This window comes from Hyla sarda, chromosome 8, assembly GCF_029499605.1.
Source record: "Hyla sarda isolate aHylSar1 chromosome 8, aHylSar1.hap1, whole genome shotgun sequence".
NCBI classification, from domain to species: domain Eukaryota; kingdom Metazoa; phylum Chordata; class Amphibia; order Anura; family Hylidae; genus Hyla; species Hyla sarda.
Genome location: NC_079196.1, coordinates 37,219,001 through 37,238,973, shown reverse-complemented (window position 1 = coordinate 37,238,973; position 19,973 = coordinate 37,219,001). Strand labels below are relative to the sequence as shown.

Sequence of the window (19,973 nt, the reverse complement as noted above, 5' to 3'; positions counted from 1 at the left end):
TTGTAGTATGTTACCATGGAGGCTCATTACAGCTAGAGATGAGCGAACTTACAATAAATTCGATTCGTCACAAACTTCTCGGCTCGGCAGTTGATGACTTTTCCTGCATAAATTAGTTCAGCTTTCCGGTGCTCCCGTGGGCTGGAAAAGGTGGATACAGTCCTAGGAGACTCTTTCCTAGGAATGTATCCACCTTTTCCAGCCCACCGGAGCACCTGAAGGCTGAACTAATTTACGAAGGATGAGACCTCAACTGCCGAGCCGAGAAGTTCGTGACGAATCGAATTTACTGTTAGTTCGCTCATCTCTAATTACAGCTCATAGACAGACCTACACATTTTCTTGGCTAAGGCTGGGTTCACATCACGTTTTTGCCATACTGTTTTCAATCCGTTTTTTCTAAAGAAAACCGTATGGCAAAAAAAACGGATGGAACAGTATGGGAAAAAGTAAACCGTATGCGTTTTTAAACCATATACATTTTAAAAGTGCATACAGTTCTGTCCCGTTTTTCTAAAAAAAAAAATTTTTAAAAGACATAAGTTTTTTAACATTTTGTCCATATTTAATGGGAAAGGTCTTGGGTGGGGACTTTAGGATGCAAATGTGCAAAGTAAAAACCGTATACGGTTTCCTGCATGGAACCGTATACATGTGCATTTCCCATTGCCATCCATGTTAAAAAAAAAACGTATGCGGTTGCAGTACGGTTTTTAAACCGGAGACAAAACCGTGGTCAACCACAGTTTTGAGTACAGGAGAAAACCGTACACAACCGGATGCATACGGTTTTTAATTACTTGTCTATGTTTACGGTTTTCGATACGGTTCCATGAGTTTTCAATAATGAAAACGTATACGGGAAGCATACTTGAAAAACGTGGTGTGAACCCACCCTAATACACTACAACCAGACACTGCGTAGTCCGATTTTCCAATCATACTCCTTATCTACGCTAAATGTGCATTTGATATAGTATTAAAAGTTATGGGCCAGACGAAAGAGGATATGACTGGAGAATCAGACTACACAGGGGGTGCGTTTCTTCTGCTACCACGGAGACACATAGGTCTGCACAGGATCTCTTTCTACTAAATTATAGGTTTATTTTTAATCAAACCTATTTGCAAAATAGCATTATGTTGTACTTTCGATGCAATGAAGTGGTTAAAAAAAATAAAGACCTATACTGTAGGTCCGCCTAGGACCTTTTATGCGCCTCCATAGTAACAGTCTACAAACAAATCCTGCGTAGTCCGACCCTGCAGTCATATTCCCTTCTAACTGTATCTACAAATATACGCTTGCTATACAGTGATCCCTCAACTTACAATGGCCTCAACATACAATAGTTACAACATACAATGGTCTTTACTGGATCATTGTAACTTGAAACCAGACTCAACATACAATACAACAGAAAGTCCAGATCTGTGAAACGTGTCAATGGCTGGAAGAACTGACAAATCAGAATGGGCATTTTACTGGTAAAACACCTGTATTACTGAAGTGTATGCACTGACTGGTGTCTGATAGCACCCCTACAGTACAGGGAGGTATTACATGTTCTGTACTACTCTTTACCTGTATTACTGAAGTGCATGCACTGACTGGTGTCTGGTAGCGCCCCCTACAGTACAGGGAGGTATTACATGTTCTGTACTACTCTTTACCTGTATTACTGAAGTGCATGCACTGACTGGTGTCTGGTAGCGCCCCCTACAGTACAGGGAGGTATTACATGTTCTGTACCCTTTACCTGTATTACTGAAGTGTATGCACTGACTGGTGTCTGGTAGCGCCCCCTACAGTACAGGGAGGTGTTACATGTTCTGTACTACTCTTTACCTGTATTACTGAAGTGCATGCACTGACTGGTGTCTGGTAGCGCCCCCTACAATACAGGGAGGTATTACATGTTCTGTACTACTCTTTACCTGTATTACTGAAGTGCATGCACTGACTAGTGTCTGGTAGCGCCCCCTACAGTACTGGGAGGTATTACATGTTCTGTACTCCTCTTTACCTGTGCCAGAGTTAGCTGCTCCTTTGGACACCAGGTGAGGGAGGCTCCATGTTACTTTTTTAGGACACTGTGTACTGTACAGGACCCTGAAGAAGCTCCTGTCCTCTATATAGACAGTGATTACAGCTCCCAGCAGATCTCTCTTACTTTTATATGTAAGGACTTGCTTTATCTATATTAGTTATATATTTATTTTCCTTAAATTCTCACTTTTTTCCTATTTTTGGTTGACATTTTGGTGGCTTCAGAACCAATTACCAGGTTTCCATAGAGTTCTGGTCTCAACATACAATGGTTTCAACATACAATGGTCGTCCTGGAACCAATTAATATTGGAACTTGAGGGACCCCTGTATTAGCAAGAAGTTGGGAACAGATGGAAGGAAGTATGAAGGCAGGATCAGACTACACAGGGTTTGTTTGTAGTCTGTTGCCATGGAGTCACATAGGTCTGCTTAGGATCCGTTTATACAAAAAGATAAGATTATTTTGAAACAAAACTATTTGCAAAGAAGCTTTTTTCTGCATTTCAGATGTACTGAAGTGATAAAGAAAAAAGGAAGTGTGAAGGAAAACCTCGCGGCCTGGCACGAAGCATATAAACAGACGGCGAGCTGCTCTAGAAGTGCGCTGGGTTTTTACTTTGCTATTAATATTTCCCCTTTAAGGAAGCCGAGGCCTTTCGCTGCCAAGGGCAACAGGTTGATCTACGCAAGGTTCTGCTCCGAGGACGAAACGCTTTTATTTATTATGCAGATTTATTAGCCACGTTCTCCAGCCAAATGACATGTTGGGCCCGAGCGCAAACACGGAGCCAACACTGCGCTATTAATGTATGTGGTGGAGCTCGCCGCTGGAACATGGAACAACCTCACGTCTCAACCTCATATTCCACTCGCTACTGTATGAGACTTCAGATACGGCAAAAGACAGGTCCATTTCTGAACATAAAGACGTCATAGCGGTGAAAACTGTAAATCTAAAGAGCTATTCTGAGAGACCTCCTGTAGCTACAGGAGTATAAGTGTTCATGGGGATAGTCATTTTTTATTAACATCTCCTCCCATAGCAACACAGTCTCAAGCACCCAATAACACTATCACCCAAAGTTTGTGGGTCATAAAAGGGGTATTCCAGGAAAAAACTTTTATTTTATAAATCAACTGGCTCCAGAAAGTTAAACAGATTTGAAAATTACTTCTATAAAAAAATCTTAATCCTTTCAGTACTTATGAGTAGGGATCGACCGATTATCGGTATGGCTGATATTATCGGCCGATTATCACGATTTTGGGCATTATCGGTATCGGCAATTACCTTGCCGATAAGCCAATAATGCCCCGCCCCCGCACTGCCACCCCCCCCCCCCCCCCCGACGCACTGCACCGCGTCGCATCGCCCACCGCCCCATTGCCTCCCCTATCCCCGGTTTTATAATTACCTGTTCCCGGAGCCCACGCTACTTCTTGCTCCTGCTGCGTCCTTCGTTACGCTGTGCGCAATGACGAGTGACGTCACGTGACGTCACCGTCAGTGCGCACAGTGACAGTTCAGGAGGACGCCACCGGAGCCAGATGTGGAGTGGACCCCGGGAACAGGTAAGTATAAAACCGGGGATGGGGGAGGCAATGGGGCCGATGCGGTGCGGGGGGTCGGGTGCGGCGGGTCGGGGGGGCGGTCGCAGGGGCGGTCGCGGTGCAGCGGGGGGAGCGGTGGCAGTGATAGGTCTCAGGATCCCCGGACAGGCAGGGGGAGAGAAGCGGGTGGCGGCGGCGGCGGCGGCCTATGGCACCGCAAAAGCCACTGCAGTTCATTGATTTAAAGCGCCCTACTTATGAGCTTCTGAAGTTAAGGTTGTTCTTTTCTGTCTAAGTGCTCTCTGATGACACCTGTCTCGGGAACCGCCCAGTTTAGAAGAGGTTTACTATGGGGATTTGCTTCTAAACTGGGCAGTTCCCGAGACACGTGTCAACAGAGAGCACTTAGACAGAAAAGAACAACCTTAACTTCAGAAGCTCATAAGTACTGAAAGGATTAAGATTTTTTAATAGAAGTAATATACAAATCTGTTTAACTTTCTGGAGCCAGTTGATATATTAAAAAAAGTTTTTTCCTGGAATACCCCTTTAATAAAATGCCAGAGAGACAGTGAAGACTGACACAAACTGCAGAAAAGTAAAAATAGAAGCACTAGAGCAGTGTTTCCCAACCAGTGTGCCTCCATCTGTTGCAAAACTAGAACTCCCAGCATGCCCCGACAGCCGAAGGCTGTCGGGGCATGCTGGGGGTTGTAGTTTTGCAAAAGCTGGAGGCACACTGGTGGGGAAACACAGCCCTAGAAGCTGTAGTCTCTATTGACCGTGGCTTCTAGAAGGTTATACTGCAAGGTTTGGTGCTATCTCTGATCCTGGTGGGTGTCAGCTGTAATACACAACCGGCACCCATCAACATGGTCTCAAGCCAACACTAATAACACTTTCATCCAAAGTTTCTGGATCAGGAATAGAAGAGGACTGACACAGACTGCAGATAGGTAGAAATGGTAACAGTAGAGCGGTGTTTCCCAACCAGTGTGCCTCCAGCTGTTGCAATACTACAACTCCCATGCTTGCTGGCATACTTGGAGTTGTAGTTTTGAAATCAGGGTGCCTCCAGCTGTTGCAAAACTGCAATTTCCAGCCTTTGGCTGTCCGGACTTGAAGGGAGTTGTGGTCTTGCAACAGCCGGAGGCACACTGGTTGCAAAACTACAACTCCTAGCATGCCAGCAAGCATGGGAGTTGTAGTATTGCAACAGCTGGAGGCACACTGGTTGGAAAACACTGCAGTAGAGTAATGGTAAGGTAACTGTATAGTAATATAAGATTTATTTATTTTTAAACATTCAAGGCCCCTGTAAAACTAATTGACCCCCAAGTTGAACTATAATGGCTGCCAATAGTGGAATTATAACAGTTTTCTTTAATTTAAGAAGAAATATAAAAAATTAAAAAAAATTCTATGAATAGAGGTTGTTGTTTTAAATAAAATAAAGGTCGTAAACCACAGTTTTGGGAGTTTCCAAAAAGTACAGAAATTTCTTGAAAATCGCATCTACTCCAGCTTGATCTTAATTTCAACTTTTTCCAAATATTATCTGAAATTGTTTTCATAAGTATTTATTTATTTCTTATTCCTGATTATTTGTACATGTTAAGCTATGTTCACACGGTTAAATATTTGGGGAAAACATGGGCGGGCTTTCCACAAATAGCGGACGCCGGCAGAACATGCTGGTGCTGGGACCACTTGGAAGTGCTCCATCTCCATAGACGGTAATGCAGATTCTGCTGAAATAATTGACATGTTATTACTTTCGGCAGAGGCCTGAATCAGGATTTCCGGAATTCTGCAATGTTCGAGGGACAGCAGAATCCCAATAAAATGTTTCCGCTGGATTCCGTTTATAAATTCTGTCGTGTGAACATGGCCTTTTACTCATGGGGATCCACAGGATAGGGGATATGTTTTAGATCGCAGAGGGTCCAACTGCTGGGACTCCCCGCAATGTCCTGCATTAGCCGTCTGCTCTCCCTTGGGGGTTCCCTCCAGTTGGACCCCCTACGATTGAAAACGTATCCCCTATCCGCTTCTCCTTTAAAGGGGTACTCCAGTGAAAACTTTTTTTTTTTTTAATCAACTGGTGCCAGAAAGTTAAACAGATTTGTAAATTACTTCTATTAAAGCATCTTAATCTTTCCAGTACTTATTAGCTGCTGAATACTACAGAGGAAATTCTTTTCCATTTGAAATACAGAGCTGTCTGCTGACATCACGAGCACAGTGCTCTCTGCTGACATCTCTGTCCATTTTAGGAACTGTCCAGAGTAGGAGAAAATCCCCATAGCAAACATATGCTGCTCTGGACAGTTCCTAAAATGGACAGAGATGTCAGCAGAGAGCACTGTGCTAGTGATGTCAGCAGAGAGCACTGTGCTCGTGATGTCAGCAGAGAGCTCTGTGTTTCAAAAAGAAAATAATTTCCGCTGTAGTATTCAGCAGCTAATAAGTACTGGAAGGTTTAAGATTTTTTAATAGAAGTCATTTACAAATCTATAGGTACAATAACAAAGACACGTGTGTGTACTTACCGCTCAGCGGAGACAGCTCAGCATGGAAGTCCGGTTCGGGGAAGGCTGGATCACAGCATCGGCGCAGGTGGAAGGGCGCTCGCCTCCGAGCGCCCTTCCACCTGCACCGATGCTGTGATCCAGCCTTCCCCGAACCGGACTTCCATGCTGAGCTGTCTCGGCTGAGCGGTGAGTGCACACACATGTCTTTGTTCTTGTACCTATTGATACTTCATATCCTTCGTATGTGCACCCCGCAGGAGACCTACTAAGGGCCACTGAGACCTTGCAGTACCCCCAAGACAGGTGTGGTAACACCTTAGTGTGCCCTCTCCTTTCTTGCTTCTCTACATTGTAATTTACAAATCGGCTTAACTTTCTGGCACCAGTTAATAAAAAAAATAAAAATAAAAGTTTTCCACCGGAGTACCCCTTTAAAGGGGTACTCCGCCCCTGGCATCTTATCCCCTATCCAAAGGATAGGGGATAAGATGTTAGATCGCCATGGTCCCGCTGCTGGGGACCCCGGGGATCGCTGCTGCAGCACCCCGCTATCATTGCTGCGCAGAGCGAGTTCGCTCTGTGTGTAATGACGGGCAATACAGGGGCCGGAGCAGCGTGACGTCATGGCTCCGCCCCTCAAGACATCACGGCCTGTCCCCTTAATGCAAGTCTATGGCAGGGGGCTTGACGACTGCCACGCCCCCTCCCATAGACTTGTATTGACGGGGGCAGGCCGTGACGTCACGAGGGGCGGAGCCATGACGTAACGATGCTCCGGCCCCTGTATTGCCCGTCATTACGCGCAGAGCGATCTCGTTCTGCGCAGTAATGATAGCGGGGTGCTGCAGCAGCGATCCCAGGGGTCCCCAGCAACGAGACCCCGGCGATCTGACATCTTATCCCCTATCCTTTGGATAGGGGATAAGATGTCTAGGGGCGGAGTACCCCTTTAAGGCTATGTTCTCACAAGCCCAAAAAAATGGTCATTTTATATCTCTATAAAACTCCAAAAAAGTCCATTTTATATTATTAATTAATTTATTCACTTTCCCAGTGGAGCGAATTGAATTTCAATGGGAAATGTCTCACAGTTCTACTGTGGTTTAATTTTTTGGCTGTAATTATTACAGATGCAAAGGACTTTTATTGCGTCAAAAAGCTGCAGTTATTTGGCTGGTATGAAACTACATCTTAGGATTTGCCATAGGCTGAAAAAAACGGACAGAAGAGTGGAAAAAACAACAACAATGTTTAAAGATTCACAATTATTTTGCATGTACAAAAAATAAGTGTGCACACGAGTCTACGAATGAATATCTCTGCATTTGTTTTGTACCACAGATCTCGTCTAGGTCCTGGACTGGACTGGTTTATTCTACATTCATTCTCTTACATCCTGAACAATGTCACCTGGGAAACAGGTTTGAAGGACACTTGTGAAGGAACTTGTCACCTTTACAAACATTCGGCTGTTTTTTTTGGGATAATCCGAATGTGTTACATTTGTTTGATCAAAGGACATTATAGGAATTTGAGAACCAAGAACCATTTTTAGTTTTTCAATAAAAACGTCCATAGAAATCAGTCCAAAACCACACAAAAACAAGACGCAAATGTCTGTGAAACTGGCTACCTGACTCCTCTGACTTGTATAGTCTTGTTGATACATAGGGGCAGGTTTACTATTTCAAACAGCTCAATTTGTACTAAAAAAAAAAAACTCTGCTGTAAGGCTATGCTCATATATCAGTGTTAGGTTGGGGTCACATCACGTTTTATGCAATACAAGCTAAAACCAGGCGCTCCAGTATCCCTGCCGTATGCGGACCGTTTGTAATGTATTTCAATGAGCCGATCGGAGTGAAATGCTGACACCGGTCGGCTCATTTCTGCTCCGTATGCGGTTTTCTCAACGGACCTAAAACAGTGGTCTACCATGGTTTCACTCCGGTCGGCTCATTTCTGCTCCGTATGTGGCTTTCCCAACGGACCTAAAACAGAGGTCTACCATGGTTTCACTCCGGTCGGCTCATTTCTGCTCCGTATGTGGTTTTTCCAACGGACCTAAAACAGAGGTCTACCATGGTTTCACTCCGGTCGGCTCATTGAAATACATTACATACGAGCTGCATACGGCAGGGATATGGGAGCACCCGGTTTTAGCTCCCCCAGTCGTATGCGGTCCCGTATCGTATAAAACGTGATGTGAACCCAGCTTTATAGAGCTCTGTTACAATAGCTGATAAGGGGGCTGGGAAGGTGGGTGTCACCACTGACATCAACAGATTCGAAAAGGTCCATTCACTTTCAATGAGGTCCGTTGGGGTTTCCTTTAGATGTCCATTGTTTTGCAAGATTTAGCGGAGAAAAAATCCTGACATACACATTTCTTTTCTAGGCTAAAGTCCCATCATTTTAGCAGAATCGGTGAGGGGAGTTCCAAACATAACCTAAATGCTTGGTACTACTTTTGTTATATGTTTTACACACTTTTCATGCCTTGCTTGATATGGGGTGTAACTTGGAATTACAGTCCTACATATGTACTGCCACAATATGGTCTGATGGTGCATCTCAACATGTTCACCGATACCTGAAGGAAACTCTACGGGAACGTATGATCGGCCACACTGGAAACAACAATTCACCAATGTTGCGCTGGTCTCCACAATCACCAGATTGACCACCCTGCAGCTTCTCTCTGTGGGGCTACATCAAATGTATCTGCTTCCCTATTAAACAACCAGAGACAACACATCACCCGAAACAGTGGAGACCATATCCAAGGAGATGCTGCCGTGTTTGGACCGAACTTGACTACAACCTAGATGTATGCCGTGTCACTGGGGTTGCCACCGGTAATTTTAGCGTCACGGACGGTATTTTGGTCGCCCTGCTATGCAATGGCCAATATATTTATCCAACCAATCCTCCAACTCCCGGAATGTTGCACCATAAGACCCCTTTCACACTACAGGTATCATCCTGCTTTTTTACTGCCGTTATTTTACAATAACGGATGAAAAAACAAAACGGATGCAATAACTGGTAATAAGGGATGATAACTGATGACCATCATCCGTTATTTTTAATGGGTTTTTCCTTAAAAAACCTGATGTTCATCCGTTATCATCCGTTATTACCAGTTACATCCCTTTTTTTTAATCAGGTTTTTAACCTTTTTTTTGTAAAGCTGTAATGAGCATGCTCAGTACAAAAAACGGATGATAACGGATGTTTATTTTGAACATCCGGTTCCCATAGACTTCAATGTTAAATTTTAACGTCCGGTTCTTCACTTTTTTTTGACGGACCAAAAATTAGTGCGTGCACCGTCTTTTGTGCCGACAAAAATAACTGACATTAGTAAAAACGGACATACCTGATGCAAAAGGATGGTCAAAAAAATCCCATGGACATGAATGGGATTTTTTGCCGGCAGTTTTCAGGACTTTTTGCCAGGAGTAATAACGGAGGTTTTTTACAGGATGATACCTGTAGTGTGAAAGGGGCCTAACCTATACCAATGTTCCCCAACCAGAGCGCCTCCAGCTGTTGCAAAACTACAACTCCCAGCATGCCCGGACAGCCAACAGCTGTCCGAGCATGCTAGGTGTTGTAGTTTTGCAACAGCTGGAGGCACCCCTGGTTGGGAAACACTGACCTATCCTATATACTACTATATAGTCCAACATGCTGGGAGTTGTAGTTTTGTAACAGCTGGAGGCACCCCTGGTTGGGAAACACTGACCTATACTATATATACTACTATATAGTCCAACATGCTGGGAGTTGAAGTTTTGTAACAGCTTGAGGCACCCCTGGTTGGGAAACACTGATCTATACTATATACTACTATATAGTCCAACATGCTGGGAGTTGTAGTTTTATTTTAATTTGGGGCAGCTGCTGAACCACAGGCTGTATCAGGGCATGCTGAGAGTTGTAGTTAATAACTAACTTCAACTCCTGAATTTGCTTAACAAAAAAACAAAAAAAAAAGCGATCAAAAAGTCACATCAAAACAGAAATGGTACTGTTAAAAATGACAGATCAGGGCACAAAAAAATGATCCCTCATACAGGCCCATATAAAGAGAAAGAAAAAAGCTAGGGGTTCAGAATAGGACAACATTTCCCCCGCATATGTGTATCCTGTGATGTCACGCATATATAATGAATTATGCAAATTAGCATGACCGGTATGTTTTTTACAAGAAAGGTGGCAGCCCTACATGTCACCAATGGAAAAACCTTTGAATATTTGTAGTGTAATCAGAACACTTGGATACATAGGAGAGATTTATCAACACCTGTGTAGAGGAAGAGTGGTGTAGTTGCCCATAGCAACCAATCAGATTGCTTCTTTCATTTTTTAAAAAGCCTCTGAAAAATGAAAGAAGCCATCTGATTGGTTGCCGTGGGTAACTGCATCTCCCTCATAGTATGTTTTTTCCATGTTATTAGATTTGTGTTATGCTCTTTTGGTTATGAATACCGAGGCTATAATCCCACACCATCCCTTCTGAATCACCCAGTATATATAGAATAAAAAAGGTTAAAATATTTGCAATCCCCCGATATATAACCTATTACTATAGGTTCATTTAAATGGGCACAGTCAGATACAAAAACTTTTGATATGTTGTAAAGCATGTATAACCAGTAGGTTTTGCAATTGCTTTCATTAGAAAATTTTCAGTATTTCATACTGAAAAATCCAGTCAAACAACTTCCCCCCCCCTGCCTGCTTGGACACATACTAGTCCTGCTGTGTCCATGCGTCATCACCGATGTCATGGACACACTTCCTTTATTGACAGCTGGCGGAAAAATCCTCCCACTGTCATCTTGTGTCCCTCTACTGTCAGTGCGGACAAGCTGGGAGTTGTAGTTTTGCTAATGCTAGGGGAGATGTGAGCAGACAGCATACTGAGGGAGGGGGCGGAGACCTGCACAGTGAGGCCACGCCCCCTCCCTTTGAGAGGAATTCAGACTAGTGAGATAAATTAAAGGTATAATAAAAATAAATAAATAAAGGTGCTAGACACATAAAAATTAGATGTACATGGTCAGGATTAGGTACTGAGTGATATATAAAAAAAAAATAAAAAAGGTTTTTTTGTTGGATCTGACGCTTTAATAATTCATATACAACACAGAAAGAATTTCTCCACACTGTCCCAAACATTTCCTTCTCAATACATTGCATTTCAATGCCAGTCAGTGACTGTGAAAGGACTTAGTGAGGCCCCGTAAAGGTGCTGAACGCAGAAATGGAAATCTGGCATGAATTCAGAGCGCGCAGACAAGTGTGGCTTTGTACACTTGTCCGATGACCGAGGTGAGCCGTGCAAGTAAAAGAGTCTGTGGTGGCGACACGGCAAAAATACCACGCCAGCTGGTATCTGTCACCGAACAGCAGGGCAGAACGCCAAGGAGGAAATCATTGCAAACCCATGCCTTGTGTTTTCTTGGAGCAATGTTAAGTCCTGCGGCGGCCGCAGCCGTCTCACCTATAAATGCTCTGCTTCCTCCGGGATGCCGTGAGCCTCATCCAGATGACTACGTACGAGCATTGTTTTCCATTGTTTTCCTGTGTGTGGTTTGGGGGAGTAATTCTGATCCAAATGTGGTTTCTGGAATCTTACCTTGAGAACAAAGTCACTGACACAACGATGGTGGAGTGTCTCATATCGTGACTAACAGTCTGCCCGGGACCCTGCGCCTATCACATTTTCTTTCCTACGCAGCGCACTGGGCAAGGAAAGCAATGCTGTACAGAGGTCCATCTGAGTCAGAGATTGTGTGCAGTGATACAGTGTTTCATGTGATGGTGTTTCCCTGGTTATTCTCAGACGGTCCCTGTGGAGATGATAAAGGACTATTACGTGTAATACCGGCCGGACACTAGTGAGTCAATCTCGGCTCATTTCATCCATCAATTTTCCCAAAACTAAAATTTTTTCAAAATATCAGATGTGAACAGTAGCCAACCTCAAATGGTTCTCCGCCTATCCACCAAAAGATGACACATCAATACCATCATGATGTCATAGAACACAACTTACATCTGACCGGGTGTTTTACTTCAGAATTTATATGGACTATAACGTAATAGCTTTTATTTACTGGGGTAACCCATTTATTGTGTTTCCTACTTGGACACCACAGACTTATTAGGGTTATGTTTACACATATTATAGTCAATAATAAAATCTATACCCTTAGGCTAGGTTCAGACTACGGAATCTCCGGGCAGAAAATCTCCGCCCGGAGATTCCGAGTTCCGCCTGCGCCGACTGAATTAGCCGGCGCTAGGACCGAGCGGAAACTGCAGTCTCCTATAGACCGCTATGTGTTCCGCTAGGATTTCCGCCTGAAGAAACGAGCAACCCCTTTCTTTAGGCGGAAAATTTCTAGCAGATTTTTCATCCGGATTTTCCGCTTCACAAATTCCGAAGTGTGAATTTGTGAACGGAAAACCATTCACTACACTATGCATTATAGTAAGCGGAATTTCTGCCGGAAATTTCAAAGCGGAAATTCCGTAGTCTGAACCTAGCCTTAGGGTCTTTTCACAAGGAAGAATTTCCGCTTGCAGAATTTCGTTTGTGGAATTCCACTTCAAATTGAAGCCCATAGACTTCTATGGGATTCTGCACTCCCATTCACACTTCTGAATTTCCCCTTGCGGAATTCCGCTAGCGGAATTCCGCAAGCGGAAATTCAGAAGTGTGAATGGGAGTGCAGAATCCCATAGAAGTCTATGGGCTTTAATTTGAGGTGGAATTCCGCAAGCGGAAATTCTGCTGTGTGAATAGACCCTTAGGCTGGGTTCACACTGTGGAATTTCTGGGCAGAATTTCTGCCGGAAATCAAGCCGGCGGCACTAGGACCGAGCGGACTGCATTGCCGTCCCCATAGATGGCAATGCATTTATGGGTGGATATTTTGGGAGATCTTCTCAGAACTGCATTGACATCTATGGGGACAGCAATGCAGTCCACGTGGTCCTAGTGCCGCCGGCTTGATCTCTGGCAGAAATTCTGCCCAGAGATTCCACAGTGTGAACCCAGCCTTAGGGTGCGTTCACACTGAGGAATAAGAGAGGAATCCTCGCGTAAAAATTCCGCATCGGAATTTAAAGGGGTTTTTTTTCGTGCTAAATTTGCTCAAAAAAATTAAATAAAAATAAATAAAAAGTTTACTCCTATATTCCGTTTGGAAAATCTGCACGGAATTCCACGCAGATTTTCCACGTGAAATATAAGAGGAAACTGTGTTTTTTTTTTTTTTTTATTTCAACCGGAATTTTTTTTTACCATTGACTTCAATGGACTTCTGCTTGCGCATTCCGCAAGAAGAATGAATATGTTCTTACTTCTAGCGGAACAGAATTTACGCAGTGTGAACAGTGCAGAGTAAAATACATTGAAGTCAGAGAATTCAAGTGGAATTACTCGAGTAAATCCCTCTTGAATTACTCAGTGTGAACGCACCCTTATACTGCCACAGTAATATCCACTGTAGTGTAGTGTCCCAGTATCTGCCTTCCAGCTGCCATTCATACGAAGTTATTGTGCAGCTGTGAGAAAACTTTCTGCAAACTGTGAGTTAAACTACAACACTGTCTTATACATTAGCATTAATTCACTAATGTATAACAAGAGTGTAAGCGTTAAAAAATTTGCATATGTCTTCTATCTGATGAATGCTGATATCTTGGTCACATGATGCTTCCTAGCCTGTTTCTACACAGAAACTTCTAAAAGGCTTTTAGATGTACACCCAAACCAGTTAAAGGGGTACTCTGGTGGAAAACTTTTTTTTTTTTAATCAACTGGTGCCAGAAAGTTAAACAGATTTGTAAATTACTTCTATTAAAAAATCTTACTCCTTACAGTACTTATTAGCTGCTGAATACTACAGAGGAAATGCTTTTCTTTTTGGAACACAGAGCTCTCCGCTGAATCATGAGCACAGTGCTCTCTGCTGACGTCTCTGTCCATTTTAAGAACTGTCCAGAGTAGGAGAAAATCCCCATAGCACACATATGTTGCTCTGGTCAGTTCCTAAAATGGACAGAGGTGTCAGCAGAGAGCACTGTGCTCGTGATTCAGCAGAGAGTTCTTTGTTCCAAAAAAAGAAAAGAGTTTCCTCTGTAGTATTCAGCAGCTAATAAGTACTGGAAGGATTAAGGATTTTTTTAATAGAAGTAATTTACAAATCTGTTTAACTTTCTGGCACCAGTTGATTTACAAAATGTTTTCACCGGAGTAACCCTTTAAATCTTTGCCAGAAAATATCTCCTACCTCTGATCCTGCTAGTCATACCTGCACCAAGGCCAAAGTATACTCCTAGGTTTAGTCCAGTCCTGTAACCTGTTCCACATAAAACCTGCTACAGGCAAGTCACTGTTCTTGTTACAAATATTTGAATAGTGGATTTTTATGGCGAATATCAGCACTTCGCAATTTGGCGAATATTTGGAATATAGTGAAATATATTCGTTATGACGAATATTCATTTTTTTTTTTTTTTTCACAGTACACATCACAATTATGTGTACTGTGTAAATAAAAAGTGATCATCCCTCCCTGCTTCCAGCTTGTGGTTCAAAGAAGGCGAATATGCGAAAATTCGGGAATATCAGCACTTCCAGAGGACACTGATCCCTCCCTTTAAGCTTGTGGGCCAATGAGAAGGATGCAAATACAGTTGTCAGAGGTTAGCAACATCCCTAGCATATAGCAAATATCCCAAATTTGAATATGGCCTATGCCGCTCATCACTATTCTGTTCCAGTCCATGCTGTGATGATAAAAAACTCAAGTCTTCAGCTCTAAGAAGGAGTATTGCCTTAGCCAGAGGAGAAAAAGCTGTACAAGGGCCCTTAAGTGTACATTTATCTCCTCAGTGACCTACGGTCGGAGTGTTGTGTGGCTTCTACAGAGACAAATACATTGTTGAGCTCACAGAGGACCACCAGGTTAGCTACACCAACCTATCATGTGACACTATTCTCTGCTTCCATATGGGACTACTACTCTCAACTAGTCTGCAGTACAACACCCATCAGCCCCTTAGATTCCACATTCACACTAAAGAATGCCAGCCACAAAAACAAGTGTGAACAGAGTTGATTCCCTTTATTGGACGCTGAAACCCCTTTGTTCTAGGCTCTTCAGCAATGAAAGGATATAGAGAGCCATTCTTGCCCTGGAAGACCCATCATGCTAACAAACTACCTACTGATTTTAGTGGGAACTCGGTAATCCTTCATTTTCCCTGTGGTGGCGCTACAAGGAAATTGAACACTTACTGCTGGGTTCCCCTACAGATTACAGCGGATCAGAAGGGGTGATCTGCTCTTGGTCATGATGCTTCAGAAATATATATATATATATATATATATATATATATATTATACAAGTTGTGTCTTATATTGTTCTACATCAATATATCAGTTTAGTTACATATCTAAAACACCCTGTTTAATTCCTTTTCTTTGGAGCACATGGAGTTGGATTCAAAGGGGTACTCCGCTGCCCCAGCTTTCAAAACATTTTGTTCTGAACGCTTGGAGCGGGCGACGTGGGTCGTAACGTCATGGCCACGCCCATCGTGATGTCACGCCACGCCCCCTCAATGCAAGTCTATGCCACGGTCTCCCTCCCATAGACTTGCATTGAGGGGGTGTGGCCGTGACGTCACGACCCCTGCAATCAGACATCTTATCCCCTATCCTTTGGATAGGGGATAAGATGTCTAGGGGCGGAGAACCCCTTTAATGTTCTTCACCTGTACAAGCTACATGGCCAAAACAGCGCACTGCGACAACACGAAAACCGATAGTAAAGCCTGGCTGGGCACAACCCCTATGTCTATGGGCATCATGACTGTATTTTTCTCTAGAATAGGAGGGGTTGGTTTTATAACCTTTGTACAAATAATGTGAAGGGGAGGAATAAGACAGACAACATTTAATAAATAATAGAAGAAATTTCTAAAAATTCCCAAGGGTACTTTTCAGGACTCATGTACATGAGTGTACCATAGCTTCACCCATATGACCTTTGAGTTAATTCAGGCCAGACGTCTGCATAGAAGTCTGTTGGGCTCTAATGTGCAGTATCTCTGTATGCCTCCAAATTCAAAAGAATTATTCAGTATGAAATGAACAGAAATGAATTGGTGGTATGCTCAATCTAAAATATCCTAGAATATTGATCATTTACTCATGGGGTAGCCATCATGCCTGAGCTGTTTTTAACAGCATTTAGTGATATGCTTTACAGCAAGCCTTGTAGACATAGACAAAAATATTCTGGAATAGACCCTATTTCCTAGAATGGTAGTGTTTTCTAGGCATGCTATGTGACCTGTGCAGTTATATTCTACAGGGAGGGGGAGCACTAAGCATTTATTTATATACTGGAGTCACTCTTCCCTGTACTCCTGCCTGTGATTATGAAGAGGAGATTGCTTAAAAGTGTCAGTCTAAGGGGGTAATCAAGGATTTGAAAAAAGATCTTTTTTTTCCAGAAACAGCGCCTCTTGTCCTCAGGTTGTGTGTGGCATTGCAGCTCAGCTACACTGAAGTAAATAAAGCTGAGTTGTCATACCACACTTACCCTGGGGACAGGTGTGGAAAGAAGAAAGAAGCTATGTTTTTCTAATCCTATACAACCTATTTAACCTCTTTAGGACGCCGGGCGTATGCATACGCCCTGCATCCCGAGTCCTTAAGGATGTGGGGCGTATGCATATGCCCGTGGGAATTTCGGTCCCCGCCGCTAGCCGGTTGGGGACCAGACCTGGATGCCTGCTGGAATCATTCAGCAGGCATCCCGGAACATCCAGGGGGGTTCCGATCACCCGGAAAATAGGGATGATCTGAGCTGTCAGTGACAGCCCCGATCATCCTGAGGGCTAGCCCTCTAAAAAGCAAAGAAATTTCCAATTTATGATGCCAACATAAAGTGGACATATTGTATTTGTGAATAAAAACAAAATTTATTGGGAATATCCATTTTCCTTACAAGTAGAGAGCTTCAAAGTTAGAAAAATGCAACATTTTCCTGAAATTTGGGGATTTTTCACCAAAAAAGGATGCAAGTAACGGCAAAAATTTACCACCAAAATAAAGTAGAATATGTCACGAAAAAACTATCTCAGAATCAGAATATTCGGTAAAAGCGTTTTCGAGTTATTAATTCGTAAAGCGACGGTGGTCAGAATTGCGAAAAAAGGCTCAGTCCTTAAGGTAAAAGTTTGAATCACCCCCCTTTTCCCATAGAAAAAAAAAACAGTGTAAATAAAAATAAACATATTTGGTATCGCCGCATGCGGAAATGTCTGAGTTATAAAAATATATTGTTAATTAAACCACACGGTCAATGGCGTGTGCGCAAAAAATTCCAAAGTCCAAAATAGTGTATTTTTGGTCCCTTTTTATATCATGAAAAAAAGATCAAAAAGTCCAATCAATACAAACATGGTACAGATAAAAACTTCAGAACACGGCGCAAAAAATTAGCCCTCATACCGGCCCGTACGCAGAAAAATAAAAAAGTTATAGGGGTTAGAAGATGAAATTTTTTAACATATACATTTTCCTGCATGTAGTTATGATTCTTTTCTGAAGTACGACAATATCAAACCTATATAAGTAGGGTATCATTTTAACCGTATGGACCTACAGAATAAAGATAAGGTGTCATTTTTTACTGAAAAATGAACTGCGTAGAAACGGAAGCCCCCAAAATTTACAAAATGACATTTTTTCTTCCATTTTGTCGCACAATGAATTTTTTTTCCATTTCGCCGTGGATTTTTGGGTGAAATGACTAATGTCACTGCAAAGTAGAATTGGTGGTGCAAGAAATAAGCCATAATATGGAATTTTATGTGCAAAATTTAAAGCGTTATGATTTTTAGAAGGTGATGAGGAAAAAATGAAAATGCAAAAATGGAAAAACCCTGCGTCCTTAAGGGGTCAAACTGAAAACTGCAAGATTTTAGGATTATTTTTATAGTATAGATAGTAGAATGGAAAATAATAAAAAAAATATATGTTTAACAGAAAAATATTTACTGATTACACATTCCTTTAAAAGCAATGCTGTAATCACTTTCATTCTGACCAAAATAAAAACATAGTAGAGTTTAGGGGTGTCCCAATGTCCCAATTTTTTTGCTTATTACGCACAGGTAGGTTAGCGTTAGGTCCCGCGCCATTTGAGAAACCTTGGCGTTGGTGTGCAGGCTCAGGTATGTCCTTCATATAAGGATACACTGGCGAATGTCTCAATTTTAACATCAGTGTTGAGGGATTAGCCAATGTCATTGTTACATCTACCACAGTAGTGCACCTACATTTCTGTATTGTATTATTCTAATTGTTACACATCCACACCGGTTATCTGGTGTAGGATTCTATTGTGGCACTTGTAGTCCGCTGCAGGCATCCTCCATTGTATGCATTTTTATGCTGGGGATCGCCCTTAGCAACGGACTACAAGGGCAGGATCTGCTCCCCCAGTATAAATGCACAACCGCATTAGGGGTTGAGCACCTCCAGCCATTTGAGACCACGTTTTTTGTGGGTGTCCCAATACCAACAACCTCTTCCACCCTAGAGTAAAACAGCGGAGCTTGGACAGTTATATCATATCATACTTTATCATCATGGCACCGGAAGTCCAATACAAGTCTATGCGCTTTTCAGTACATTTCCTGATCGAGTTCCTCTCGGACGGCGGAGATTATCTGGCAGTTTAAAAGTGTACCTGCCATTAGCAAAAACCTTTTATATAATGTAGAAAATAACATATGTATATTTGTAATATACATTGGTTAAAAATGTGTATATTTTTGTCCCTGCAGCTATTGCCTGTGAGTCCTAATACAAGGAGTACGGGTGGACAAGCCGGGCTCTGTACACTGAGGACAAGCAGGGCTCTGCACACTGAGGACAAGCAGGGCTCTGCACACTGAGGACAAGCAGGGCTCTGTACACTGAGGACAAGCAGGCCTCTGTACACTGAGGACAAGCAGGCCTCTGTACACTGAGGACAAGCAGGGCTCTGTACACTGAGGACAAGCAGGGCTCTGTACACTGAGGACAAGCAGGGCTCTGTACACTGAGGACAAGCAGGGCACTGTACACTGAGGACAAGCAGGGCACTGTACACTGAGGACAAGCAGGGCTCTGTGTACTGAGGACAAACAGGGCTCTGTGTACTGAGGACAAGCAGGGCTCTGTGTACTGAGGATAAGCAGGGCTCTGTGTACTGAGGACAAGCAGGGCTCTGTGTACTGAAGACAAGCAGGGCTCTGTACAATGAGGACAAGCAGGGCTCTGTACAATGAGGACAAGCAGGGCTCTGTACAATGAGGATAGGCAGGACTCAGTGATTTTCTCCCGAATCACACAGCAGGATGATTGACAAGCCAGGAGTCCTACTTGTCCTGCCCTTACTTCCTGTGTTTCATCTCCTCATAGAGACCCTCATATTTTTCCACCCAAAAATATACACATTTTTAACCAATGAACAATACAAATAAACATATAATAGTTTATCTACAATATACACTGCTCAAAAAAATAAAGAGAACACTAAGATAACACATCCTAGATCTGAATGAATGAACTAACTGTATGAAATACTTTCGTCTTTACATAGTTGAATGTGCTGACAACAAAATCACACAAAAATTATCAATAGAAATTACATTTATCAACCCTTTGGATGTCTGGATATAGAGCCACACAAAATCAAAGTGGAAAACCACACTACAGGCTGATCCAACTTTGATGTAATGGCCTT

The 19,973-nt window shown here is 42.8% G+C and overlaps 1 protein-coding gene across 4 annotated transcripts in view; it reads right to left on the bottom strand.

Moving 5' to 3' along the window:
• The window catches only part of GPD2 (glycerol-3-phosphate dehydrogenase 2), a 302,607-nt gene that overhangs the window by 254,104 nt on the left and 28,530 nt on the right, over window positions 1-19,973 (bottom strand). Inside the window, exon 1 of one of the 4 annotated variants that reach the window (XM_056536603.1) lies at window positions 11,789-11,915. The exons of the other annotated variants lie outside the window; for them this stretch is intronic. The gene's annotated coding sequence lies outside the window, so the exon portion shown is untranslated. Of the gene's footprint in view, window positions 1-11,788; window positions 11,916-19,973 lie in introns of those variants that run through there. 4 annotated transcript variants of the gene reach the window in all.